This window comes from Protopterus annectens, chromosome 1.part2 (assembly GCF_019279795.1).
Source record: "Protopterus annectens isolate FY-2018-M chromosome 1.part2, PAN1.0, whole genome shotgun sequence".
Classification (NCBI taxonomy): domain Eukaryota; kingdom Metazoa; phylum Chordata; order Ceratodontiformes; family Protopteridae; genus Protopterus; species Protopterus annectens.
The window spans coordinates 316236566-316258013 of NC_056727.1; the positions used below are offsets into that span (position 1 = coordinate 316236566).

Below are 21448 nucleotides of genomic sequence, written 5' to 3' on the forward strand. Positions count from 1 at the left end.
CCTCATGTTCAAACGTGCCATTGGCAATAGGTTGATTGCTGCCGCCATCGAGCCAAGAGCCCTCAGGACCAATTCCGCCAGGAGAGCTGGAGATTGCAGAATGGCTTGCACGTGTAGCCTCAGGGTTAGTAGCCGGTCTGTGGTCAAGAAAGCTAGGAGTTTGTTTGTGTCTAATCTGGACCCTATGAAGTCTATGGTCTGAGTCGGAATAAGAGATGACTTCTCTATGTTGATAGTGATCCCCAGCCGGGGAGCTAGACGAAGAAAGTAGTTTCTGGCTGCACAGAGTAGATGCCTTATCAGGGCGTCAGGAGCCAGTCGTCCAAGTACGGGAAGACCTGAAGACCTGAATTCCCTGGAGCCTCAGGTGGGCCGCTATCACTGCTAACACTTTGGTGAACACCCTGGGGGCTGTGGTGAGACCAAAGGGGAGGAACCTGAATTGGAAATGACTGGCTCCTAGCTGGAAGTGGAGGAACCTCCTGGATCACCTGTCCATCAGAATGTGGTAGTATGCATCCTTGAGGTCTATAGAGCACATCCAATCATTCTCCTGCAAAAGGGGGAGAATGGATTGAAGAGTGACCATGCGGAACTTCTCTTTGGTTACTGACAGATTCAGGGAAGAAAGGTCGAGGATTGGCCTTAAGTCCCCCGTCTTTTTTGGCAAGAACCACCACCTGGAGTAAAACCCGGACCCGCACTGGTCTTGGGGGACGTGTTGGATGGCTCTTTTTTCCAGCAAATGTTGGATTTCCATTGCTGTGGCCTCCCTCTGATCGGATGGGACATCGGGGAGGTATCTGGGGCTGCGTGGGTAACGAGAAAAGGGAATCTGATATCCTCTGGATATGATGCGAAGCACCCAGCAGTCTGTCGTGATGGACTCCCAAGCTGCCGGATGCTTCGAGAAACGCCCCCCCCCCCCGACTGCCTCCAGAGTGGAGCAGTCGGACAACCCCTCAGGGGTGTTGTGTGGTTTGGTCCGAGAAGGGTTTTCTGGATCCAAAGTTCCGCGGGCCCCCTCTGCCTCTTGGGCAGCGTCCACCCTGCCCTCCTCTGCCGCGGAAGGGCTAGAAGTCCAGAGCGGGACGGGACTGTTGCGACTTCCGGAACCACATCTTCTTCTGTCCCTTTTGGTTCGCAGAGAAGGACCTCTGGGGAGCAGAGAAACAGACTCCAACAGCAGACGTCTTCCCGTCCTTTTTGCTCTGGACCAAGGTATCTCGCACGGTTTTGCCGAAGAGGACAGAACCATCAAAAGGGGCATTAGTGAAAGACGCCTTAAAGGGTTCCGCGAAATCACAGTGCCGGAGCCAGGCCTGATGTCTCATAACGAGGCCTGCTCCGCTGGCTCTAGCGGCTCCTTCCGTGGCATGAGACAGTAGCCGCATAGAGGTGTTAGATATGGATCTTAGAGTGGCCATCCGGGTGGAGTGCAATTGTTTGTCCTCCGCCGACATGGACTCAGGGGGCGATGCAGCATACTCTTTGATAAGGCCCACTGTAGTCGGAGCACATGTGCCATGTAGTTCAGCGACCTCACCAAGAAGGTAGCCGAACTAAACACCCGCTTCCCTAGGCGGTCCATCGACCGAGACTCCTTGCTCAGGGGATGAACCGAGGGACTCTCCTGAGCAAGTTCCCTCTTGGTGGCTGCCGCCACCAACATGGCATCTACAGGGGGGCCTTTGCTCCAGTGGAATTTGTCGGAGGGTGGCCTGAGAATCTTGTCCGGACGGTTGGGGACTGGCTCCACAGTGTCCGGCTCCTTCCCCGCCCTGGTAGTAATCAAGTCTACCAGGGGGTCGGCCAGAGGGGACACGCAAGAGGTAGACAGGCCTGCTTCAAATGCCTCCAGGAACACGGATTCATCCGAGGTAGGCTTTGGGACAGACCCCCCCCCCCTTAATCTGAGCATCTCCATGATATCACCAAATGAGACATCTTCGGGGGGTGATCTTGGGGAGCCTTCCCCTTCCTCCAAATCCGTGTCCTCAGTCAAGGACTCGGGGGAGTCCAGGTGCCTCCTCTTGCACCTTCGCTTGTGAGGAACCTCCTCGGGGGGGATGTCCGAGGAGGTCTCACCAGCAACGTCTTGTTCCAATGGAACTACCTGGGACGTCAAAGTAGGCTGTCCCTTGGGCCAGGTGATGGAAGTCGGACCCAACAGAGAAGGAGTGCAGGGTGGAGCCGTGGCAAGGGCCGGGGGCCTGGAATCCCTTGACAGAGCCTTCTCCACCACGTCGAATGCCGAGGGAGAGCTGCTCTCTCTGGGATCCGAAAGCAGACCCTCCCTCGGATCCGATGGACGGATCGGAGCCGGCGCCGAAGCGATCGGATCCGACGGACCAGCATGCTCCGACCTGGATGGAGCCGAATACATACCGATACAGCCGGATCCGAAGCTCAGCCCTTGGCTCCGAGAGCTCGGATCCAAAGAAAATGGACCCGACAAACTCGAGGGAAGTGTCGGCGCCGAAGTACCCGAGACTATCGGCACCGACACACCCCCAGCTCCAAGGCTGCCCGGCTCCGAAGACTCCAAACCCGGGAAACGGGACGGAGAAGGAGCTATCTGGGCAAATAAGGGGGTCAAGCTCCCCCTCGGAGGGGGGGGGCAGGAGCACTCCCATCTGCAGTTGGGCCTGGAGGAATCTTCTCATCATCCGGTCCAAATCTGCATCGGTGAGACTTTGGGTAGATCTCGACGAGGCCACCGAGGTGGGGCGGGAGTGTTGCCTTGATGACCTCAACGGAGATCAGGTCTCCTCCTCCTCAAGACCCGGTGAAAAGCACAGGGACCGGATCCAAGAAGGAGGAGACCCAGAAGTCCTGGAGGGAGAAGCCCGCTTAGCCGGTGGGGCCGAAGCAGATGCCTCGGCCCGCCGCTTGTGGTGCTTCTCCTTCCTCCTTTCTTTCCTAGCCTCCCTCTCCTCCGGGCCTAAGGCGGGAGGTTGAGTCCCGGCCGGGGGAAGGGAAGCAGGAGTGGCAGCTGCCACAGCGGGAGTCACTGGAGGACCGGAGGTAGAAGCCGAGTCCAGGGGCAGAAGACCCACCAGAATCAGCTTAGACCTCCGGTCCTTGAGTGCCCTGGGGTTGAACGCTGCGCAGATGGTACAACCAGAGGACAGGTGCTCAACCCCAAGGCACAACACACACCGAGTGTGGCCATCCGCTGGGGACAGCTTATAGCCACACTCGGTGCACTTAGAAAACACTAACTTTGGGGCCTCAGACATACTAGAAGGTAAAAACCACACACACTAGGCCCCAAACACACACACACAACCCTAACGGAACCACGAAGGAAGGGGGAGGTTAGAATATGGAACAAAATAAATTAAACTAAGATGATTCTAAGAGATAAGGGACCTGAAAAACACAGTCACACCAAGAGTTAAAGAAAAAGGGGTAGAAAAGTTAAATTTTCTCACAAAGTGGATGAAAAACGCCTGGAACTCGGGATCAAGCTGCTGAAGTAAACAGTGGCAAACTAGATCTGAGGTCAGTCAGGGTTGGCAGGGGATTATGGGTAGGGGAGGAGCTTGCAGCTCGGATCTAAAGCTGTAGAAAACTGCTGGCTCGGATCCGAGGTCGGATCCAAATCCCATAGGTTGCTGCACAAATTAAGTTAACTACTTCAGATCTGCAGTTTCTTGTTTGAAAATCAGTCACCTGTTTGGATTCTCAATCAAAATGTTTCACCACTTTAGTAATACTTTCCCCAAAATAAATTTCTCATTGGTGGAGACAAGGGATATAGTGTGATCATCAAAAGCAAGCTGACCAGGAGAATGGACTTGCAATGAGTATGCTAGGGAATCTTCATCCAAAACAAATTCCTCCTTCTCTTTTGAGGAAGATGAAAAGGTTAGGCAGGAAAAAGAAAGGAAGGAATTGGGGTTTCAGAGACAACATGGTCTTGTATAAGCCCTGTGGGAATTCTACCTATTCCATTTCTTGAGACGTCTGAGCAGAAGAAATGTGCTTTTTTTGTTTCTTTTCTTTCGGGATAATGTCAGCCCTCATGAAGTGTGCTGAGTTGGAACCCTGATGGACCGCTATCAAAGTACAAATGCCACTTCCCTAACAAGAATTTGAGGAATGCCCTGTAGTCCATCTGAAATGATCACCTTTGGATACTCCTCCTCAATTATATCAATAAGAGCAGTTTCAGCATACGCCATAGTAGCCTCTGGCAGGGTGAAGGTAGCAAGTGCCTGAGAAACAGTCAGATATACTGCAGATTCCTGCAACATCTCAATGGATTTGTCTGAATCAGACTGCACAGTAGACAATTCAGGCCAAGTTTTCTTGAACTTCTTTTTAGGTTTAAGTGGCACATCTAAGGCCATTGATTACAACATTTTGGTTTGTGCTAGATGTTTCAGACATTGGGTTTCTAAGTATGTATTAGACATAGAAAGTCAAATATGAAGGGTTTTAGGAACAAATGATTGGCAGATCTGACATTTTCTGTAATCGGGTTCAGTCCCTAGTAAAAATAAACACTGGGAGTGGAAATCTTTACAAGGTATCTGCCTACCACAGACACACTTTCCTTTCTTAGCTGACATTAATAAATCTTGCTGAGAAAAATACAACAAAAAGAAGGTTCCCCAATGGGGCAATTATCGAAACAAGTGTAGGCAATAATGGCAGCCAACAACTACATGGAAAACAGACCGACGAGAGTGAAAATCATGTATTCTGACTGGTGGCAACATAGTCTGAGGATCTTCAGCTCTTGTATCTGCTTATCTACCCCTATATGCTGGATGTATGAGCATAGTAAAAGTTTTTCGCTTTGGTATGCAGGCCAGATGTCAGGTTACCTAGGCAAGATAACTCATCTGTATTGAAATACTGCATTAGTGATCTAAGGAAGTACATGCTGCACTGTGCATCTCTTGTCCTTTAAGCATTCTGTATCAGCCCACTGCTGTTCTGTACTGTCTGAAGCAGCTCACAGCTGCTCTATGTTATCCACAGCAGCCTGTAGCTACTTTGTACAAATTACCCTACACAGTCAGTTGATGACCGCACACTGGCACAGGTGCCAACTTAATTTAAATATCTAAATGTATTCTAGACAGGCAGGCTGTGTATCTCTAGTAATAAACCTACACTGCATCATTTATTTCATTATTAAGTCTGTGTGATAATTAATTCTCTAAATCTTTGGACTATAACAAAAGGTCAGCCTGCTTGTCTTCTTTCTGCTGCTAGCCTTATAGAACTTTATATCCTCAGGTAATGCACCAACTGCCTGATGTTCATAGATAACAAATGTTCACATAATACACTACATTATGTTTGTGATAGATACAAGTATTTAACTAACATTGGGGCCTCACTCTCATAACAACAACATAAAAACAGATTGTGAGCAATGCACACTTCTATAACACACTGCAGCAACACACATTAAAAAGTCTTACACTGAGGCTGTAAAACAATTCTTGCCAAAGCCTCCTAGACCCACAAAGATAGGTCTAACTGAAAACTTAACATATCACCTTCTGGCACACTTAAATCCCATACACTTGACCGCTCTACGAATAAACATGTTTTAGCGATTAGTAACTCTGTAGTCAGACACACTGATTGTCCTCTCACTAGGTTGGAAAAGCACAGAGTGACAGCAAGTTGTTTTTCAGATGCTAGGATCACTGATATTTCAAGGGTCCTTAAGGCCCTTTCACTTAACACACACTACTACAACATAGTGGTGGTCCATGTGAAGGTGAATGACTTGGCATGCAAAACCCTGAAGGATATGCAAGAGAGATGTCAAAACTATCCATGCCTGTCACAATGCAGAAAAGACTCTTGTCCTGAGCAGAATTCTTCCTTCTCCAAAAATGATGCCCGAGTACAAATAAAAGGTAACAGGCTGCAACAACTGGCTGAATAGTCATTCCAGGGGGATCCAGTATGCATTAGCATGGCTTGAGATGCTTGCAAGTTCTGCTTGCTCTGCTAAGGATGGCTTGCACCTCTTGTTCCAAGGCTTCCACACACATATGCTAAAGCCTTCACTGTCTCCATAGTGCCTTTTTAAACAGAGACATCCCTATGTTACTAACATATCAAATCCAAAACTTGATCACATTAAGGTGGCTCTGCTCAATGCCGGACATCTCAACAATAAAATGCCAATCTTTGAGGCTCTCTTGCATTTGGTGAGTACCATGTCCAAGTAATTGCTGAAACATGGTTTATATGTTCAGAAAGCACTCCCTCCATACCTGGGTTTTGTGTCTACCATGCCTTCAAACCTAGCAGAAAGTGTGGTGGTATCTCCATATTTGTTAAGGACCATGTAAGCTAGAGACAGAGTCTCAGAGACACAGAAACAGAGCTCACTGAGATCCAAATCACATTAAGCAGGACTGAGGCTTGATGAGCAGCAGTGATAATGCCTCCACAAAGGTGGCCACACCACTGACCCAGGAAATTACCCTGACGAGCATACCTTCCAACTGTCCAGATTTTTACAGAATGTCCAGATTTTTGCCGCACATTTTTTGTCTGTTCCTCAAAAAAATTGTGGTTTTCTGGCAAATAACTGAGGATTGAAGTCACTAAATAATGACCGATATTTGGGTTTCAGACTTCCTATCCCTCTGAAAAATGCCTAAAAATTGCACCCTGATGAAGGAATAAAAAAGGCAAGAGTACAGTAATGCACACAAATAATCAAGAACCATCATTCAGCACAGGGCCTGAAGAGTATCCTGGTTCTTGGACTAACACCAACTAGAAACTCATTTCCACTAGCACATATATGATTTCCTAGTAGCAGTCATTTCAATTCCTTTAGTATATGCTGCTTGTCCTCAGAGCAGATGCCTATGAGGTACTACAGTTCTATCACCCAGGTAGACAGTTGAACATTTTTCAGGTCAAGGTCCGTCAAACAACCCCTGTTTAGTGTGAGCCAATACAGTCTCTGTGGAAGCTTGTGCTAATCTCCCCTGGCCAGACTGAAAAACAGTAGAGAAAGTACAGTTTAAGTAAATTTATCATAACACTCAATGTTTTGCAAGCACAAAAGACTTAACGCAAGTTTATTTTTGAAGTAGGTTAGCGTTTTCGTGAAAACGCTAACCTACTTCAAAAATAAACTTGCGTTAAGTTTTTTGTGCTTGCGAGACTTTTTTGGCTTCCGTTCTTTGTGGTTTTATAGTTCGTTTTGGCTCACTGGATTTACTGGTTTATAACACTCAATGTTCAGACAAATCACTGCAACAGTAGCCTTAGCTATATGGGTTATATCCTGCCTAGGTAACATACAACAGCCGGCCAGCTTCCAAAGCTTAATGGCGCCTTTCACACACCTGAACTATTGACAGCTCGAGCACGGTTGCAGAAAATCAGCAGTCTGGTTGCTAAGCCTTTCAGAGGACTTCCTATTCTGAGTGCAAACCCACCAAAAAAAATACTGAAACTGCAGGAGAAGAGCGAATACTGAATGTTGTTCTTCTCCTTTAAACTTGTTTTTTGCAAACAAAATAAATCTTAGATCATCAGGGAATGAGAGAAGTCAGAAAGTCCTTCGACATCATGCAGCTGACTGCCAAGGGATATAAAAAGGACATTGTCCCTTTATATTCAGCATTGATTAGGCTTGATTATTGAATAAAATGCCCACCTTTGGGATATACCTAACTAGCAGTGGCAGCTCCAGGTTCCTTTTCTTGCTAGGGTGTAATAGGCACACAGTAGCTAGCTGGTGGGACAAACTGGACATGAGGAATAAAAATGAAAAGAGTGAAAAAAACACCACACCAATACAGTACAGAACACATGATAAATGCAAATGTAGAACACAAGTGAACCAGAACAAAACGGCTACTTCAGTCACTATTTCCACAGAATCAAAATCAGTCCAGGATAAAGCAAACTTCTTCTTTATTCCATAAAACAGAGAACAACGAAATGAGCGCTTTCACGTATTTATAATACGCTTCATCAGATTTCAATGTACATTGAAGCAGCTCAGTTTAAATAGTACACTACATTACTTAATTGATGCAATTAACTTGCTAATTGAAAACACCTATCTCTGTCAAGCAGCATAACTGTCTCTTAAAGTCACAATGAATCTATACTTAATCTAATATATCAGTTGTCTTTATTCTACAATGTTATATATCAAGTATGTATATATATAAATTACTTATATATATAAAACAACATTGGTCATATTAAATTGAATAGAGTGCAATGAATTAAAATGAATAAACATTAACATAGAATAAAACAAAACCAGAGACAAAAAAGAAAAATAATAAAATAGTCTAGCAAAAATATATGCATCAGTAAACCTCAAAGTATTTCTCCACATAACTAGCCCTTAACCCAAGTCAGAAGCCTCATTAACTGACACTTTATTTTGTCTACTTCTTATATATTTTGCATAACCAATAATATACACATATTAATTCCTGTTTGTCAATAATATAGAAAGTAATAAATGAATCAATAAATATATAGATAAATAAAAATATATACATATATATATATACATACATATATGTGAATATATACATATACATATATACATAAATAGATACCCACATATAAAAATCAATATATTATTAAAATAAAGTGCATAGTGCTCTATGTTGTTCCTTACTGAAATCTATATCATGGCAGGTCCAAATTGCCCTCTATCTCTTCAGCTTCTTATTTTATATTGATACCTGACAGACATGTATATATCAACTCATATATAAACCAATAAATGTACATACTAGTAAATACATGAGTAAATCAATAAACAAATAAATGTATAAATATATAGATATAAATATAAATAAATAGCAATATATATCAACTAACTATTATTACATAAAGTGCTAAGTGCATATGGGCTAAACCATTGCCAATAGCCCTAAAACCATGTATATATTCAATAAAAAATGTTAATAAAATATCTTATATAAATATATATAGAAATACATATGTATAAATATATATAAATACCTATATGTATAAAAATAAATGAAAGAATGTATATATAGAATAAATAAATTTATTATATCATGATGCTACAATGTGAATGTGGATGTAGGTCTATATCAAAGGTAAATACGCAAAATATTAAGTTTATTGTGTCATTGATGCTACAATGTTAATATAAATACAATTCATTAGATACCACACCATAAAATTCATAGGAAAATATGTATGTAAATAACATCAACCCATAACCATAAATGAGTGAATTTCCTACATATCATCACACATAGTCTACATTGACCAAAATGTGCAAACCAACCTATCTATCCTTTGTACTGATCTTATCTTAACATAGGTCTCATAGGAACATACTGATTTAGACCAGGTGGATAATGTGCTCTCATCCTTAGAATCCAATGTAGTTCCCTTTGTTCAAGGATATTCACTGTCTCTCCTCCATTTCTATCTTTTTCAATTATTTGTAATATCCTAAACCTAAAGCTGTGTGATGTATATTGCTTTATGTGCTTGGCCAGCGCATTGGTTTCATTATTTTTCTTAATGTCATATATGTGATTGTATATTCTCTTTCTGAATCCTATATAGAATGCTGTGCAGCTCTCACATGTTGCTAAGTAGATGACGTTGCAAGTATTACAAGAGGCATAGAAACTGTGTTTAAACTCATATTTCAGAGTTGGATGCATAAACTCCTGGACCCTTGTAATGAACTGACACATATTGCACTGATTACATGCAAAAGTTCCTTTGATATTTAATTCTGGAAGTAAATGCATCTCTTTCTTATGTGTCTTACATAACAACCTTTTCAGATTTTTGTTATTTCTATAAATAAATCTTGGTGTTTCTCCTACTAATTTTGTTGTTCTCTCATCTACCGTCAATACCGGCCAATGCTGTTCTATAATTTGTGTAATTTTCTTATTGTCATTAGTGTATGTGGTCAAGAACTGCATCCTTTCTTGAAATTTGAAACTTGATCTCTTCTTACCATTATTGTAAAATCTCCAACCACACCTCTCCAATAATGGCCTATCCATATCCTTAAGTATTTGATCTTTTATCTCCCTCACCATTTTCTTATCATATCCCCTTTCCAGGAACAATTGTTCCATTACCTGTGCCTCTGTCATGAGATCTGTCTGTCTTTTGCACAGTTTATTGAGTCTAGTAAACTGACTTTTTACTATGCCTCTAAAGACATGCCTGGGGTGCATGCTATCATAGCTGAGCAAAGCATTCTTCCAGCAACTTTTCCTATGGATGCTAGATATAATTTTCCCCTCTTCTATCTTTAGATTAAGATCCAGAAAATGGATTTCAGTAGAGGAGGCTTCCATAGTGAATCTTAGGAAACTTGTAGTACTTTCCATATGCTGTAACAAACTGGAGAACTGCTCCCTCGTACCCTCCCATATGATTATGATGTCATCTACAAATCTAGAATATAAAACAATGTTCTTAAACATGTGATGATTAAACAAATGTTCTCTTTCCCACCAATTCACAACCAAGTTAGCGTAGGTGTTAGCGCAGGGTGTGCCCATGGCAACACCCCACTTCTGTAGATAGACATGTTTTTTTTTTTTTTTTTAACACATGATAAATGGTAACAATTCTCTCAAAATCAAGTATTAAAATGAAAGGCCATTTCCCTACAAAAAACAGTGCAAACTGTAATCTTGCAAATCCTGCCAATGCTCACAACACTGGAAAACAAAGCATTTGTCATGCTTAAGGACTATGGTTTGGATGAAGTGTTGGTATGCTACAATGTAACAAGTCAAGCATGCAACTACTAATAAAAAAGGTGGGAAAATGTCATATATGCCTCAGCAGAAAAAAATAAACATCATTACCCTAAATTCAAAAACAGAAAGACCAACTTATTTTGTTCTGTGTTGCACTATAAGGAAAATATTTTTAAACAAATATAGCACATTTTGACAAAATTCAAGATAAAACATACCTCTTCACACTACACACACAGGTGAACAGCAAAACAGACCAAACGTCTGCTAAAAGTTATTTGAAGAAGAAGCAGGAATGGTCTGTTAACAAGTTACAATAACAGTTTTGACACGTCATGAAGAATGTGGAGAGGGTCTGTGAACACTGGAACTGAAAACTGGAAGCCTTAAAACAGACAGTTTAGCTAGTTTATTTTGTTGAGCATTTGTAACTTCTGTTAATGAGGTAAGAACTGCACTGAGAACAAAAACTGTAGTAGTTCAAGCAAAACATGAAAATGAAAGTAGGTTCCCAAAGCTGTACAAGATGCAAGGACACATACTACTGCCATACTGTTTTACATGGAAGTCTAAAAAAATGATTTCCTTAAATCCAGCATGACTCGTATAAAGGGGGCTTGACATAGGTTCTGGGGGGGGGAGGACCTCCAGGATCACTTTATAGTGGCAAGTCCATTAGGCTAGAACTATAACCACTTAATTATTCTAATGCATTAAAACAGAGTATACAGATATGATAAAATATAATATGAATATAGTAGTAATCATAACTTAATTATTTGTAACTTTTGTTGACGTGTTAATCCCACTAAGACTATGGTCTCTTTTCATGGGAGACGTAAGGTGGTATTTATGCTAAATAGGAAACATTTGGCCAGGATACCAGGGAACTTTCACTACTATTTTTGATAAGTACATGGGTACATTAACTCATGCAGATGGGGTCTTAAGTTTAACAGCTCATCCAAAGGATGGCACACACAGGATTGCAGCACCCCCTTATGCTACACTGCAGTATCAGTTTTGTAAATTAATCCAAGTACCTGGCATGTGAATAATACCCACATCCTTCTACATCAAAGGTAAATGCCGTCTGTTGAACTACTGACTCTTTAAACATCTGAGTTTTCCAGTAAGGAAAATAGCACTAATAAAGACAAAAAGTGTACCAAGCAAATTGCAGCAACATGAACGGCCTAGTAAGGTTTCTGGTTTGCTGAAACAACACCAACAGAAACAATTTAGATCTGAATGTCTTGGGGTAGCACCATACCTCTTCAACTTATTTGGTGAAGAATTCTGGACCAAGCCAAAAATAACTGGGGGGAGATTCAGGAACAATTTTTAAATATTACTCTAATTCACTTAAAAAGTTAATAGAACAATGCATTTTGCATGGATATGCATTTTTGAACAATAAAAAAATTAAAAAAACTCTACTGACCAGCATTACTGACTGAATGTAATCTTAACTGATTTACCAGAAAATCAAAAAGCAAAATCAGGAACATTTTATAAAAGTAGAGAGAGATGAGAGGTATGGGTAGCACTCAAAAGGGAATGTGTGGTCACAGTAACCCATTTTGGTATTTGAATATTTTTTGGATATGCAATATTTTAAGTGATGCAGTTATGATTTTCTCAGTGTTACTAAAATGGTCTATGAACAAGTCTCAGCAAAAGACAAAACATTTGTTGTTTTAATGACTTGAGTAATTCATTTCAGGGAATGGGGAACTCAGGAGCCACACACTTTCACACCGTGCTCCTTTGTGGCCCCATCTAGTGCTGCCTATGCTCGTATCAAACAATTAGAAAGACCTCAGAGGTCCCTAACTAAGATGATCAGGGATTTAAAAACCCTAAGCTATTAGAAAAGACTGGGAGCACTGTCACTTTATTTGGTGTCTGAGGGGGGAACTACACTTTGCCATCTGAGCTAAGACAGATGTAATGGTTCTGGACTTTTTGCATCTCCACAAACTAAACAATCTCACAAATACCAGAATCAGGTATCTAAATCTTCCCCAGAAAATTAATAAAATGCGGTGAAGAAATAGGTTCATTACACATTGACTTCCTCACCCACCTCTGGAATAGCCTCTCTCTGAAAATTAAACAGTGCAGTACATTATCTTCCTTCAAACAGGAAATGGATGATTGGATGGATATTCAGAAATTTACTCTGTGCTTGACTGGCCAAACCCTTCCTGAAAAAGGAGGAATAGTCTAAAGTGAGTACTCGTAAAGTGCACACACTTGCAAGACTCAGATGCCTTGTATTGCCTATGTTCCTATGGTCCAAGGACTAATCCCTGTGGAACACCACTGGTACCTCTTCCTATTGTTGAGAGGGTATCACCAACACTAAATATCTGAGTTCTGTTGGTATAGTTTGCTATCCAGAGTGAAACATACGGGTTTACATTTAGTTTGTATAGCTTATCAATAATGCTAATGTAGAACAGAATGAAAGGTTTTCAGGTGGGCAGTATGAACCAATATACCTGCTTTTAATGTATCAATGACCTGTTCAAAGAAATCCACTAAGTTCAGGAGGTAATATCTGCACTTAAGAAACCCAAACGGGCTTGGGTCCAGAGCTTTTAGGCTACCTATATCCCTGTTTATAAGTTCATAGGATGAGTTCAATTGCTTTACAGAAAAGGCTGGCAAAGCTTAAATGCCTATAGTTCCCTCTTGAGGGAAGACCTATGTCTTGTCTTCCATACTATTAGAAACTCTTGGATCCCTTATATTTTCAGAATTCTAACAATTACACAAATAAGAGAACCTGGGACCTAAATCTTAACCAGCAGATTAATCATGCAGCACTTCCCTTACAACAGTCTGCCTCCAGCAGATTAAGAAGTTTAACATACTATCACCTGTCAAACAGGGCATACAGAAATGGATGGACATTAACAAATGTATTCTGGACTTGACCAATGTAGCCCTTCTACAGAAAGGGGGTATGGCCTAAGGATGGGTACTCACAAAGGATAAATGGTCATGAGACTCATTTGCCTTGAAATTCCTATTTATCCTAGGAAAGTGTCATAGTTTGCAAAAAATATATATATTTCATTTTAAACAAATTATGTGCATTCTATTTCATCTTTTTATAGCTGCTTTGTAAGACGGTCCTAGGTAGTATACTAATCAGAGATTTTCGTAGAAAAAATAGTTATAGCTGTGTCTACTGCACTGTAGATCTAGTGGGCGGTAAAGTATAAAAGAGAGGATCATCAGATTAAAAGGAACAACTTCACAATATGATTCTTACTGGTGTTAGCAATGAAATAAGACTAGGATAGGCTTCTGAAGATTATAACAGGACAGCGGGGAAGACTACAACATTGCTTGAGTAAAGTTATCCCTTAAGCCAAGCAAAACATGGTTTGCAGAAATCTACACAAAGAAAGAGAGACATCTCAAACATACATAAAATAGAAAAGGTATACTCCTTGGCTGCTGTAAACGATGAACTGAATTTTATTAATGTCCTTATTTTCATAAAGAGCAATTATATTATCAACAACTTGGAGAACAATATCAGATTTGTATCTCAAAATAAAAAGCACAGCATTTAATTAAATATTCAAGAGCTACAGAGCAACAGGTATGCATTATTTTTAGAGGTGGCCTCCAATGACTTTTGTCACGACACAGAACACCATAACTAAGGAACATTTTTTTCCAGACTTTGCAGAAGTCACATCTACCTGTAATATTTCACCATTACAGTATCTAAATCAACAACCAGAATTTTGCAACACAACATATTCAACGGATTTTATTGGTTGGATGTAGACTGTTAAGAGCTATAACTATTGAATATTCAGTTCTAGGAACAGTCTGATGTAGTCCCCAGTTAGGTATGAAACAGTAAACTGAGCTGAGTTTGGAAGACAAAGTTTTGTTATTCTGGTTTTAGTTCACTGCATTTTGTGCAATTAGGAGGTCTCAGTGCCTTTCCAGTAGCTTTGTGTTGGTATTTGGATTTGTGGAAAGCAAGACAGAGATATCCCCTCAAAAATCCATAAAACACTGAATAAAAGGAGCCTCCCCTAGTAATTCAGGGACTTTGGGCTTGTGATCTTCTTGGCTGGGAACCTTGGGGGAATTTCTAATTGTATGATATGTTTAGTAAGATACATCCAAAAGGTGGAACTGTACTTAATTACCTAATCAATGCTAAGTATAACGGAATGACTAACTTGTTAGACCTTGATGATATTCATTTGGCAATTAGCTGAGCTAAATAAAAGGATTTCCTAATAAACTGTTTCATGACAGCCAAAAGAGATGGAAGCTAACAACCTAAGTACCTAGGTCCCTAACTACATTTTCATTTTGTACAAGTGTGCTGTCTAGATACTGTGAAGAGGGGAGGAAGTGTCTACCAAAAGTGATGACACTACAGTTTTGAGCATGTAGTTTGAGCCCATTTTAGTACACCAAAACTTTACTAGGCACAGTTCATTCTGGAGGGTTTCAGTGTCATAGGATGATTTAACAGAAAAAACTCAGTTTGCAATCCTCTTACCAAGAATATTGGTAAGCTGTAAGTAGTTGATTTATTAAATGGTCTACTAGGGTATTTTACTCTGATTCTCTGGAATGAGCCGCAGAGCTGGTGGGAATGATTTCTCTGCCGTTTATAAATCACATTATTATCTGTCACAATTCTTAGAACTCCTGGGTTCCTGCTATCTTGAAAGCTTACAGTGCTTGTGCCAGGACCATCATTTCTTTTGGACTGATGTGCTGGCTGCTGCCCTGGGAAGTCCATTTACCCTGGATTTTTGGGACTCCTATTTAGGTTCCCCAGACAAAGTCTGATGCATCTATTGTCAAGATTTGTTACTTCTGGATGAGGTACAAATGACATCTCTAGGTTGGATAACAAATGTCAGTCTACATTTGACTTCGCTCAGGTACGATTAGATTTATCTCATATGGAGCCTGGTAAAATGAATTGTTAAAAGAGGAGCATACAAGTACTCCAGCGCTTTCAGAATTTCTAGTTTGTGGATCCTTCACAATGTTTTCAAAAAAAAAAACTCAGGTCATTTCCAAGGGAAGGTTTAACCTGTTTTTCTTGATATATAAAACTGCCCATAAAAAGTTTTTTTTTTTTTCAATGAAAGTAGTAAGACTTAGCTTTACGTAATTTACTGAGATGTCCAGATTGTAAAGGCAGAAAATATTGCACTCCAAAGCTACTGCTAACTCCTCCAGAGTAATGATGTGAATCAGACATTCATCCAGATAAGGTAAATGGAAATGCCATTGAGAATGAGATATGCAAAATGTATAATTAGCGTCACATAGACCATATGAGAGAAACACTAAAAGATGTGAAGCTAATTGTACATTTTGCATATTTATACAGCAAGGTTATAGTTTTTATTGCCCTTATTTAAAGAAAATCATTAAGACTAGTACAGGGGGTGACTGTAACACTACAAAAGTAATTTAGATGGCACAGAGCAATGAATCTGATGCATTTTATGTGGGCAAGACTGTAAAACAAATTTAAGCGTAGGATTTCATGTCATCTGTCAGAAATCCGCCCTGGATGTAAAAATAATGCACTAGACAAACACCTTTCTCTTCATAAAAGACGCATAGGTTTTAAGTTCCAGATACTGGATCACATAGACATGAGTGATCTTGAAGGAGACATCTCGAATATTCTGGAGAAACATGAACTCATGTGGCAATTAAAGCTGAACTCTTTTTGGAAGCCTGGGCTAAACTACTACTGTTCACTTAAAAGTGTACTGGAACTTAGAAAACTGCCATATTCTTTACATGACTAATTTTATTTTATTCTTCCAGCTGGTTTTAAATATCATGTTAAATACCATGTTAAATCAGTTTTAATGTAAATGTATATTTTGTTTCCATCATTATACATTTTTTCTTTTTCTTGTTCTTTTTTCCACTTTATTCAAAATGATGAATAACAACAATACTAATTATACAATAACATTTTTGTAGATAGTTTTTAGGGTTCTTGTACACAGACCTGAAGAAGTCTAGAAGGACGAAAGAGATCTTTGTTAACAATAGGTTATGAAAATAGAATAGGATTTTTACAATGGATTTTTTATAACATGCAAAGTGTATATGTATATATTTATATATATTTTTGATTGCTAAATGGTCTAAGGTTTATAGGGCGGCCACGGTGGTGCAGTGGTTACCATTGCTGCCTCACAGCAAGAGGTTCTCTGGTTCAATCCTTGGCTGGGGTGCCTTGTGTGTGGAATCTGCATGTCCTCCCTGTGGTCACGTGGGTTTCCTCCAGGTACTCCGGTTTCCTCCCACATCCCAAAGACATGCTGTAGGTGGATTGGACACTCTAAATGGCCCTAGGTGTGAGTGTGCATGTGTGTGCCTTCTGTGGAAGGTTGGGCGCCGGGCTGGCAACTCGACACCGTAAAACTCCACTGCCAATCATGAGCGGACAAGGTGATCCACTGTGGTGACCCCTAACCGGGAAAAGCTGAAAGAAGAAGAGGAAGAAATGGTCTAAGTTTTATATATTTCCAGCCATGTAGTATACTGTCTTGGATAAAATCACAGACTTAATAATCTGGTTAAATACTAAGTAGGGCAAGACCAACTCGAATGTCACAGTGATGGCGGAAGAGAAGTGAATTTAACATGTATACCAATAACACTGTTTTACAGCACAATAAACCACTCCCTTGCCTGATAAAAAATATATATACATATATAGTTAGAAAGCTTGTGAGGAAGCTATTACTCTGTTATTTTTGTTTTACCTGGATCGTTTGTCTGTGTACTTAATAAAGGATTTTCGACTGGAAACAGTCTGCCTAGCCTGCTTGGATTACTTTTGAATACTTAGTAATTCTGTACAATATTTCAAATTATATATATATTTTTTTTACTTCGGACAAGTTTAATTTCCCTACTTCTACTACCATTATCTGATCTGATTAATAAACAGTGATTAACCATATATATATATATATATATATATATATATATATTATATAGATTGAAAATCTTCCACACAGAGAAGTTCCTTACACTGTTTAGTATATACTTAATAAATTCTTCCACACCATGAGGGATTTTCAACAGTCTCTGTTAAGGCTTTATCTGATATTCCTCAGTCATTTCTTCCATTTATTTCAGGATATCACTTTCATGTTTTAACATATGGGTCTAACAATTAATACCTCTTAGGACCGTGGTGGAGGAGGTATATATTTTTTGTTATATCTATCCAGTTCTCTACTTAATCATTATTAAAGGTGCTGATAGTGAGAACAAGCTAATTCCACTGTCATCAAAAAAGAAAAAGACTGTTTGCTCTGCCAAAGGGTTGTTGTATAGATACATTGTCCTTTATCCCATAGAACTTGTCTGGTTTACTGGGGATGGTGGCTGGGAATTCAGTTCATGACAGGCAAGTTCAAATAGATCTTGAAATGCCTGAAATAAAGGAAGGAATGAAGTTTTCTTAGGTTCTTTAATTCCCACCAATTCTAAGTATCACTTATGATATTCAAACATATTATTTTGTCCCACTACTCCATTTAAAATATTATCGCATTAAAAGTAATATTTCCCTAAAGCAGATATCCAGGTGAGAGTCAAAAAGAGGGATTCCTCTTCACAAGTAACATATCCAAAGAGGGGGGGGAGTAATGGCTGCAGTGTAGCACATCTTGCTCCTCATCGAACTAATGTCAGAGGCAAATTACTCTTTGGAAGAAGGCTCCCTTTTCCTTTTGGTAAGAGGAATGATACTTGATGTAGAAGGTGGCACAGGAGGAGAAGCACTGCACTAGCCCTCTCCCAAGCAGCAAAATACTCCTCTGCAAAATGCTGCAATAAGCGATAGCCTGGACATGCATCTGGGAGGGTGCAGTCACCCCTGAAAGAAGTGTCACCCAAAGCAATAATCAAAGGCTACCCTGCCTTTTTTAACCATCATTAAAATAACAGAACCCTGACCATGACCCATAGGCTCCTAAATATACTTATTCAGAAAATCTAAACAAGCTTTTTTGAATGACATGGCCATTTGGTTGACCCCCCCCTGTGGATTCCTAGAAAATGAGATCCAGTTGTGGCACAGGTTATCGACTGAGACCCAAGAAGATATTACAGCCATAAACCCTCTGTTAACCTCCAAAGGGCCATCAGTAGTTTGGGGAGTGGGAAAACGAGGTGCTGAAGCCATGGATGGACAAGATGTCACCTGACTGCAGCTAAGTTCACAGGTCCTCATGAGGATGATGGGATCATTAAGGCTGCGTACATGCACCCTGCCCACAAATTCCTTAACTGCTTACTTTCTGTCTCGCTCCATTTTACAAAGGTGCTGAGGTCTGTACTTTTATTCAATAAAAGAAGAAAAAAAAGGAAGGAGGAGGAAGCAATGGTGGAGGACAAACAGAAGGGATGATGTCCCTTGGCTTAAGCCCAGAAACTTCTGGTTCTAGATAAAGGCCTGGAGGTTTCAGATTCTATAGAGTAAGATTTTCTTTTGAAAGTGTGCAGACTGCTTACAGAAAGACTCCAATGATCTTCTTAAGGACTGAAAAGGGTACTGAAGGTGGTAGCCCTGTGTAATCTGTCCCTCATGGGCTCACTTATTTGGCATCTTTTCTGGGGAGTAGCATCAGCCTTAAAAGGATCTCCCAAAATGTAACAGTTAAAAGTGCTAAAGTTAATGTAAAATAGTACACTAGTCATAAGGACAAGAAACAATGAGCCCTCAAAATAGATCCCTATTGAACTGGAAGTCACTTGGATGAGACTGATGTTCACTGGGGTATTTACAAGTTACACTAGCATAGCATGTTACACTGTCACTGATTTTAAAACAGTAGCACTTTTTACTCTTACAATTTCCACTCTCTTTCAGTATATATTTAAAGCAGGAAACCTTTTCCGGTAAATGCTGGATTTCCTGTTTCCCTCAATCTTTGATATAGCTCTCAGCTATGCTAAAAAACTTGGACGACAACAGAAACCAGCAACATGGCCACATTCCAAAAGCATGCTTTCAAGTTTGAATCATAATTGAAGAATAAAGTTTTTAAATACAGTCTCTTATTCAAGACATATCAAGTTAATCAAATCAGCATTTTTTTAAACTAGTAAATATTAAAAATGTAACAGGACTGCCAAAAAGGAACTTCCCTGGTACTGCAAACACAGGAAAGACTGCATAATGTATTTACTTAAAAATATGAAAATAAACATTAGGCAATTTCAAAAATTTAAGAGCCACAGAAAAGGAAAACAACTCCTTTGCTTATTAACCAGATATACCAGAAGCTGAATCAACAATCTGCACAGCATAATAATGAAGATTAAAGCCTACAGCTATAAACAGCAGGAACTAACTTTCAAGTCAGGAAAACTAATTAGTCTAAAGTTGCCAATCTTGGAAGAAAGGGCAGTTTTAAACAAACATTAATTCACAAACCTCCAGTCTTAGAACAAAAATATGTTTTAATAAAACTACCTGCCTTATGATTTGCAACAAAGACTAGTCAGACAAGACCACATTTGTTTAATGAAAAGAAACAGCAAGTCAGGTAATTAATTTAAAATTACTGACTACATGCAAATCCAAAAAAGCTGGACAAGTGACACATAATCATGCATTTTGCAGAGAGTCATAAATCCTCAAAAATCAGTTTTTAAATATTACAGGAGTTCTGATGTAAGTTAAGTGAATAGTAAACAACATAACTTCACCATACAACTTTCTTTTTTCTGCCTTCAGATACTGTATACCGAAAGATAAAAACATATACATTATACATAACCACTGCATGAAACCAGTACCAAAGAAATAACCACAGACTTCAGAGGAAAATAAATAGTAGTCCCTATGACTTCCTCCCTGCTTAAAGGATGGCTGCAAATTTTTATGCATATTCCTTGCTGCCACCTTAAAACACTCCTATTTCTGTCACCTTCAGGCTACTCTGGTAACTGCAGGAAGCAGACTATAAATAAATCATACAAAAATGCATAATTATATATATATATATATATATATATATATATATATATATATATATATATATATATACTACTGAAAACTTCTGAACTGTTAAAAACAAAAACAGAAATCCAATGAATAGACGCTGAGCCAGAACTGCTATTTGCTGTGTGCTTTCATTCGCTTTATTGATAACAATCAAACTTCATCAGAGCAAAATTTTGCTCTGATGAAGTTCGATTGTTATCAATAAAGCAAACGAAAGCACTCAGCAAATAACAGTTCTGGCTCGGTGTCTACTCATTGGATTTCTGTTTTTGTTTTTAACAATTCGGAAGTTTTCAGTAGTATAAGTTTATTTCTACCTAGTCTTATTCGGTTTCGTTTATATATATATATATATATATATATATAGATATAGATATATACATATGTGTGAGTGTGTATTTATGTATATATACATACATATATTGGAAGGCAGCAAGATTTAAGTGCCCCTTTGGAATGTAAGCCAGTGAAGATAATGTGATGAAGGCAAACCACTAAGTGATGAACAACGTTAAAAAACATAAAAGAAACTACTACTATGTAATGCATGCACATTTGCAACTGTGACTCCACCTGTGAGAGTCTGTGAAACAGTACTTAACTGAGTTAGCAGTTAGTCCACTTCTTAGAGTTAATGAACAGC

General features: G+C 39.7%; 1 protein-coding gene across 1 annotated transcript in view; it reads right to left on the bottom strand.

Annotated features, from left to right (window-relative positions):
- Positions 1-21448, bottom strand: part of SPTLC3 (serine palmitoyltransferase long chain base subunit 3) — a 1995977-nt gene that overhangs the window by 1173949 nt on the left and 800580 nt on the right. The gene's annotated exons all lie outside the window — the stretch shown is intronic.